General features: G+C 64.3%; 1 pseudogene; it reads left to right on the top strand.

The window, feature by feature from the left end:
• Positions 1–3,128: 3,128 nt before the first annotated feature.
• LOC135325543 (class I histocompatibility antigen, F10 alpha chain-like) lies at positions 3,129–5,719 on the top strand (annotated as a pseudogene).
• Positions 5,720–7,621: the final 1,902 nt, after the last annotated feature.

Here is a 7,621-nt window from a genome sequence, read left to right as displayed (position 1 = left end):
CTGAGCATGGCCAGCTGATACCACACAGGGGTGTGTTGCTGCTCTCCCCATGCAGGTTGCCTGGGAGCCCAAAGAGGAGCACAAGTCGTCGTCTTCCCTCCGGCCCACGCCAGAGGTGGACTCAGGTAGGTACCCAAGTCGAGAGCCGTTCTGGGGACGGCACAGCGAGCGGCACTGAGGCTGGCAGCAGGAAGCACCCAGGGGCTGGCCATGCCGAGGCCGTGAGCCCTCGGGAAAGCCCTTGGTGCCAGGGACAGGCGGGTGCTTGCCCTGCGCCTGCCCAGCCCCTCGCCCACGGCTCTCCTTCCTCCACAGGCATCACCGCCCTCCCGCATGCTGCGGCTTCCAGGCGATGGCCGTCGCGGCTCAGGACAGCGCTTCGGGCTCTGCGCAGAGCTTTTAGCTGCCGCTGTGTCTCAGGGCAGTGAGAGGAACAGCGCGATCATGCAGCTGCCAGACAGGTCGCCCGAGATGGGGCATGGCAAAGAGGCAGAGCGATGGAGGCTCCCTCCTGCCTGCTACAGCAATGCTGCCGCATCGTGTCCCACAGCCCATGTTCTGCTCCAAATAAACCCTCGGCAGCTGTTCCTGCCGTGTTACTTGGTGTCAGGGAACTGTCAGGAGAAAGACTAGTGCAGGCGCTGCCAAGGAAGGCAGTCAGGGCTGCAGAGAAAGCCCTACAAGCAGTCGCAGAGTGAGAGAGCAGCTGGGGTGGGAAGGGTCTTCCGGAGGTGTCTGCTGCAACCTCCTGCTGCAAGTGGAGGCAAGCGGAGGAGGTTTCGCAGGGCCTGTCAGGGTCGAGCTCTGACCGTCTCTGGCGATGGATTCCCGCACGGCCCTGGCACCCTGCTCCAGTGTTGCACCACCATTTGGCTTCCAAGGCCATTTGCAGTCTCTGAGGGGAATTTTCCCTGCCACAAGCCGTGCCGTTGCCCTCAACCTGTCCCCAGGCCCCTCAGGACATCTCTGGCTCCATGCTCTCTGCACGCTCCCGTTAGGCTCTTGCAGGCAGCAGTGAGATCCCCCTACGCCTTCTCTTCCGCCGGCTGCACCAAGCCAGCACCCTTGGCCTCTGCTCCTGTGTGCTGTGCTGCAGCTGCCAGGCAGCTTGGGGGCCTGCGCTGGGCTTGCTGCAGTGTGGCCCCATCTGTGTGGGGCAGGGGGCTGGGGATATGGTGCAATGGGGCGGGGGCTGGGATATGGGTGCAATAGGGCGGGGGCCTGGGGATGTGAGTGCAATGGGGCAGAGGGCTGGGGATATGGGTGCAATGGGGCAGGGGGGCTGGGGATACGGGTGCAACGGGGCGGGGGGCTGGGGATACGGGTGCAATGGGGCAGGGGGCTAGGACCATGGGTGCAATGGGGCGGGGAGGCTTGGGATATGGGCGCAATGGGGCAGAAGCCTGGGGACGTGGGTGCAATGGGGCAGGGGGCTGGGACCATGGGTGCAATGGGGGTGGACACCTGGGTCCATGGGTGGTGGTGGGTGTTGATGTGACCTCACGCCTGCGTCCATGGGTGGTGGTGGGTGTTGATGTGACCTCATGCCTGAGTCCAGGGGTGCAATGGGGGTGGACACCTGGGTCCATGGGTGGTGGTGGGTGCTGATGGGTGGCCACCTGGGCCCATGGGTGATAACACGGGTGCAATGGGGCTGGACACCTGGGTCCATGGGTGGCGGACGGTGCTGATGGGGTTGGACACCTGGCTCCATGGATGGGTGTGGGTGCTGATGGGACTGGATGCCTGGCTCCAGGGGTGCAACGGGGCTGGATGCCTGGGTCCCCGGGCAGCTCCTCACCCATGGGTGCCACCTTGGGCAGGTTTCCACATCTTCCAGTAGACCTATGGGTGCAGGGGGTGGGCCGGGGGCCACCTACCAGCACTTGGCCTTCGATGGGCGCCACTCCCTGAGCTCCCACTGCTGGCCCCGTGTCCCCATCGCCATGTCCCTGTGGTCTCCTGTCCCTATCCCTGCCCCCGTCCCTGCATCCTCGGGTCCCCATCTCCACTGCCGGGTCCCCGTCCCTTGGCCGAGCCAAACTCCATCCCCGGAGCTGACCCCCGTCCCCACCGTGTCCCCCCGTCCCTGTGACAGAGCCAACTCCATCAGCATCCCCACAGCATCCCCGTCCCCACGGTGTCCCCATCCCCACAGCATCCCCATTCGCCTGCCGTCCTCGTCCTCACCATGTCCCCATCCCCGTGGTGTCCCCGTCCCCCTGCCCCTGCGACAGAGCCAACTCCATCTCCAGCCCCACGGCATCCCCGTCCCCATGGTGTCCCTATCCCCACCACGTCCCCCTGCCCCTGTGACAGAGCCAACTCCATCAGCATCCCCACAGCATCCCCGTCCCCACGGTGTCCCTGTCCCCACCACGTCCCCCTGCCCCTGTGACAGAGCCAACTCCATCTCCATCCCAATGGTGTCCCCGTCCACACATCGTCCCCAACCCCACATCATCCCCATCCCCAGTGTCCCCCTGCCCCTGTGACAGAGCCAACTCCATCTCCATCCCCACATCATCCCCATGCCCACGGCATCCCATCCCCACATCGTCTCCATCCCCATGGCGTCCCATCCCCACATCGTCCCCATCCCCACATCATCCCCATCCCCACATCATCCCCATCCCCCCAGTGTCCCATCCCCACATCATCCCCATCCCCACATCATCCCCATCCCCCCAGTGTCCCCGTCCCCACATCATCTCCATCCCCACGTCGTCCTCGTCCTCCCACATCGCCTCCGCGCTCCCGCCCACCACGCGCTCCGCGGAGATCAGCCCGGCGCCCGGTGGCGTCACCACTGCCGCGCTGCGCCATTGGCGGGCGGCCGCCGGCGGGGCCAATGGCTGCGCGACAAGGCGGGGCGGGAGTCGCAGCTCGGCCCTGTGCAGCGCCCTCCGCGCGCGCCCTCGCTGTCGCTTCTCCCAACCTGCCGCACCGGGATCTGCCCAGCGCCTGGTGACGCCTCAGCCGACGCGAGCCGCTATTGGCGGGTGGGACAGAGCGCAGCCAATGGCGGTGCATCGCAGCGCAGCCAATGGCGGCGCGGGGGCGTGGCCCCGGTGGGCTTCGGCGCTGTGTGAGGGCGATGGTGCTGGCAGCGAGGAGGCGGTAGCGGGGCGGGCGATGGGGCCGGGGCTGCTGCTGGCGCTGGCGCTGCTGCTGGGGGGCGGTGGGGCGGCGGCGAGTGGTGAGTGCGGGCGGGGACCCTGGTCCCCCCTCTGCCCTCCCCCGCCGCTGGGCTCCCCGTCAGCGACCCCACGGACCGGCCTGCAACTGCCCCCGGGAGGTGCTGCCCCCCCTGACCTGCCCCCCGGGACGTGCTACCCCCCTGGACCCCCCCGGGATATGCTGCCCCCCCGGAGCCCCCCAACCTGCCCCCCCAGGACGTGCTGCCCCCCAACTTGAACCCTGGGACATGCTGCCCCCCGACCCGCCCGTCTTGTTCCCCCGGGATATCTTGATCCCCCAGATGCCCCCCAATGTGCCCACCCCAGCCCCTCACTGCACCCCGTGTCCCCGCAGGCCCCCACCCCCAGCGCTCCTTCAACACCGCCGTGACGGAGCCCAGCCCGGGGCTGCCCGCCTTCGTCTCTGTGGGCTACGTGGATGGGGAGCTCATCACTCGCTACAACAGCGAGACGCAGAGAGTGGTGCCGGGCGCGGCCTGGATGGAGCAGGAGGGTCAGGACCACTGGGACGAGGAGACCCGGATCAATCAGGACTGTCAGGAGACTTTCCGTGTGTACCTGGACATGCTGCAGGAGTGCTACAACCAGAGTGGGGGTGAGCACGGGCCGGGGCTCCAGGGGCCGGGCCGGGGCTCCCGGCGGCAGCCGCTCGCCATCAGCGCTGGGGGCTGCGGGGCTGGGGTGCCCCCGGCCCTGCGCTGGGTGCCGGGTCCCAGCCCCTCTGCTGCCCCTGAGCCCCCGTCTCCCTGCTTGTGTCTCAGGGTATCACACAGTGCAGCGCACGTACAGCTGTGACCTCCTGGAGGATGGCGGGACCCGGGGTTTTATGCAGCTTGGCTACGACGGGAAGGACTTCATCGCCTTCGACAAGGACACGCTGACATTCGTCACGGCGGATGCTGCTGCACTAATCACGAAGAGGAATTGGGAGGCTGAGAATGAGCCTGAGCGCTGGAAGCACTACCTGGAGAACAGCTGCATCGAGGCGCTGCGGAGATACATGGAATACGGGAGGGCCGCACTGAAGAGGAGAGGTGAGGGCGAGGCAGGACCCCCCGGACACGGGGACGGGCCCCGGGCTCGGTGCTGGGCCCAGGCGCCCGAGGGCGCTGCTGGCGGCACGGTGCGGCGTGTGCATCCGGGCCTGGGCGTGAGCTGCCTGACCTCCCTCCCTCGCGCCATCTCCCCAGAGCGCCCCGCGGTGAGAGTGTCGGCCAAGGAGAGCCACGGCTTCATGACCCTGTCGTGCCAGGCTCATGGCTTCTACCCGCGGCCCATCAGCATCAGCTGGCTGAAAAGGGCCACATCCAAGCCCAGGAGACCAAGCAGGGCAGTGTCACGCCCAATGGCGACGGCACCTACCATGCCTGGGCCAGCATCGAGGCCCTCCCCGCAGAGAAGCACGAGTACCAGTGCCGTGTGGAGCACGCCAGCCTGCCGGAGCCCGGCCTCTTCTCCTGGGGTGAGCGCGGACGGCCGGAGCTCACGGAGTGCCCGCTGGGGGCAGCTCCCGGCCCCTGCTCCCAGCCCCGCTCTCTTCCAGAGCCGCTGAGCTCCCTGCTGCCTGTTGTCCTTGGGGCGGTCGTCGCTGTGGTCGTCGTCATCACGGCAATTGCCAGCTTTGTGGTCTGGAAGAGCAGATGGGGTAAAGCACGGGGGCCGAGGAGGCGGGGGGAGGGAGGCCGGGAGGAGAAGGGGCCCGAGCTGGCGCCCCGGGGCCAGAGCAGAGCCGGGCCGTGAGGGGCCGCGTGGCCTGATGCCTCTTTCTTCCCGCAGGGAGGAAGGAGCAGGGGTACGTGATCGCCAAAGGTGAGTGCCGGGGCCGCTCCGTCCCAGGCCGCGCCTGGCAGCGGGGCAGCATTTGCTCTCTGGTTTCTGGCGGCCGCGGGGCTGGCGCGTCCCGTCCCCCACCTGCCCCCATCTCCCCTCTTCCGTGCCCCACAGCTTTTCCCCGGCAGCGGGGCAGGGAAAGGGTTGGCGTCCCGCCGCTGGAGGCTGAGGCGCCCGGGCGCTGCCCTCTGCTCCTGGCGCCTGTGAGGCGGCTCCAGGGCCGGGTCCCGGCCCAGCGGGCTCTGCCCTGGTCCGGCTTTGCCCGCGGCTGGTGCGGGGCCCGCAGTGCCACTGGCATGGGGCCAGGGCTCACTGCCGCTCCTCTCTCACAGGCCACGACGGGGCATCCAGCAGCTCCGGAATGGGTCAGAGCTGGTGCTGGGAGCGGGGCGGGGGGCACCGGCCTGGCGCGATGCCAAGCTGGCACCCGCCACGGGGCTGCCGGCTGGCCGGGCGCTGCGGCTGGGTCCTCGGGGGCTTCTGCCTGCTCCCCTGGCTCCGGGAGGGGGGATTTAGCCCCGCAGCGCAGCTCCCGTGGGGGACGGCGACGTGGGGCTGGGACCTGCAGGACAGGGCGCGCACGGGGGTGCGGGGGTACCCCCCGTCCCCCACACCTCTGCCTTTATTGATTTTTTCTCTCTTGTCTTTGCAGGAAGCAATGCCGCCATTTAAGCGCTCCATCCTGGTAAGCGAGGAGCCACGGCCGGACCCGGCAGCATGGGCAGCGGGGACCCAGCCCGCCCGAGCGCCTGCCGTCTCCTCGCTGCAGCTCCCGGGACGCCGCCAAGTCCCCTCGGCTCCCACAGCCCGGGAGCAGCAGCACCCAACGCCCCGCTCGAGGCTAAACCCGCCCCATTTGGGTGCTCGGGCGCTGCAGGGTGCAGGTGGGCACCCGGGGGCAGGTCGGGGGGCTCAGGATTTTGTCTCACTGTGCCTTGGATCTGCTCCCTGGCTCCAACGTGCTGCAAAAAGCTGTGAAGGTGGCGGGAAGCCCCCAGAGAAGAGGAGTGCTCGGAGCCTGCTCCTGCCGTGGTCCCAGCTCTGAGCTGGGGTAAAACCAGTTTTATCAGTGTGCGAGGCAGGGTTTCCATCTGCCAGTTGCCTGGGAAATAGAGAATTTGCTGGATTTTTTCAGCACTTGTCCTGGTGGCTCTCTTCGAACAAGAATGCTGTTTCTGTGGTGGGCCTCTTCAAACAGGAATGCTGTTTCTGTGGTGGGCCTCTGAACAAGAACGCTGTTTTTTTGGTGTGTCTCGTAGCATAGGAACGTTGTTTTTAGGTGTGTCTGTTACGACAACAATGCTGTTTTCTGACTGTACTGTTATGGAAATTAGGCTTGTCGGCCACCATAACAGGGCCCGATCCTAGGTTCCCGCAAGTAAAATTCAGAGCCAAATCAAAGCAAATTAAATAATTAAATTTTAATGGCGCACGTGCAGTAATTACAGCTCGAGCTGGGTGCCTCCAAAGAGGGACCCCGAACAAAAAAAAAATCCTGGGCAATTATAGTTTTTCAACTTAAATTTCCCACCCCTCACGCGGTAGTTAGACTAATAGTAATTTTTTGGTCTGGGGTCTCCTGCTCCTCATTGGATCTCATCGTTGTTCCTAGGCAGGCTCTTTTTCTTCCTTATCTTTACTGTTGTGGTTTCTGCTGAGGTTGTACCTTCATTTCTTGCTGGGTCTTACTGTTGTCTCTCAAGGTCCAGAGGAGGAGGAGGAGGTGATTCTAAATCATAACAATGAACACTGCCCCAGCAGTGAGCTAAGGCTTTGCCCCTCAAGGTCCTAATGCCCTGAACTGGTCTTATTTCAAAGCCTTGACACCCTCCCTTTGGGAGTGTGAGACGCAGGAATGCAGACTGCTTGTAACTCCCTTATCTTCCCAGCTGGAACCAGCTCTGAGGCCCTTTTCTTACTGGACTAAGTAAAAGTTCATTATTTTCTCTAAGTGCGGCCTAAGGCTTCAGCAAATTTAGCTCCTCATGCTAAGCAAGTTTTAGAGAAGTTGTGCTAAGCGGCTACCTCTAGACAGTTTCAGTTTGCTCTTCTTTAACACAAGTGGCAGTGTCCCTCCTGAGGTGCCAAGAATCCCAGTCCCTGAGCCATGGGGCTGGATACGTCCTCCTTGGATTATTCATGACATGGGCTCATGACACACACCCCAGAGTCAAATAAATTTCTGTGGGAGAATGGGAGGAAGAAAGTAGAAATGAATCAAAGGAGGGGCAATACAGGCAAGGAGGCCCACCGGTAAACATCTCCAAATACAGGTGGATTTTGCCCCCACTCTGGCAAGGGCGTTCTTCCACAACCAGCAGCACCTGGGGGACGGAGGGTCTTTTCCTGATAGCCCTCATGGCACACAGGGCATCAGGATTTGAGACAGCCCTTCCAGCCAAGGGGCAATTTCTGGGGATCCATGGGATCTCTTCTTGCTTTCTCCGCAGGTCTCATTACTGATTACTTGCAGAAGAGATGGCTTTGGAGGGATCCCAGGGCAGCCTTCCAATGGCTACGAGGAGGTCATCAAGAAGATGGTGCCAGGCTCTTCACCAGGGTGCATGGGGGGAGGACAAGAGACAATGGGC

This window comes from Dromaius novaehollandiae, unplaced genomic scaffold, assembly GCF_036370855.1.
Source record: "Dromaius novaehollandiae isolate bDroNov1 unplaced genomic scaffold, bDroNov1.hap1 HAP1_SCAFFOLD_31, whole genome shotgun sequence".
In the NCBI taxonomy this organism is placed as follows: Eukaryota; Metazoa; Chordata; class Aves; order Casuariiformes; family Dromaiidae; genus Dromaius; species Dromaius novaehollandiae.
This window is presented reverse-complemented; position numbering and strand designations above follow the sequence as displayed.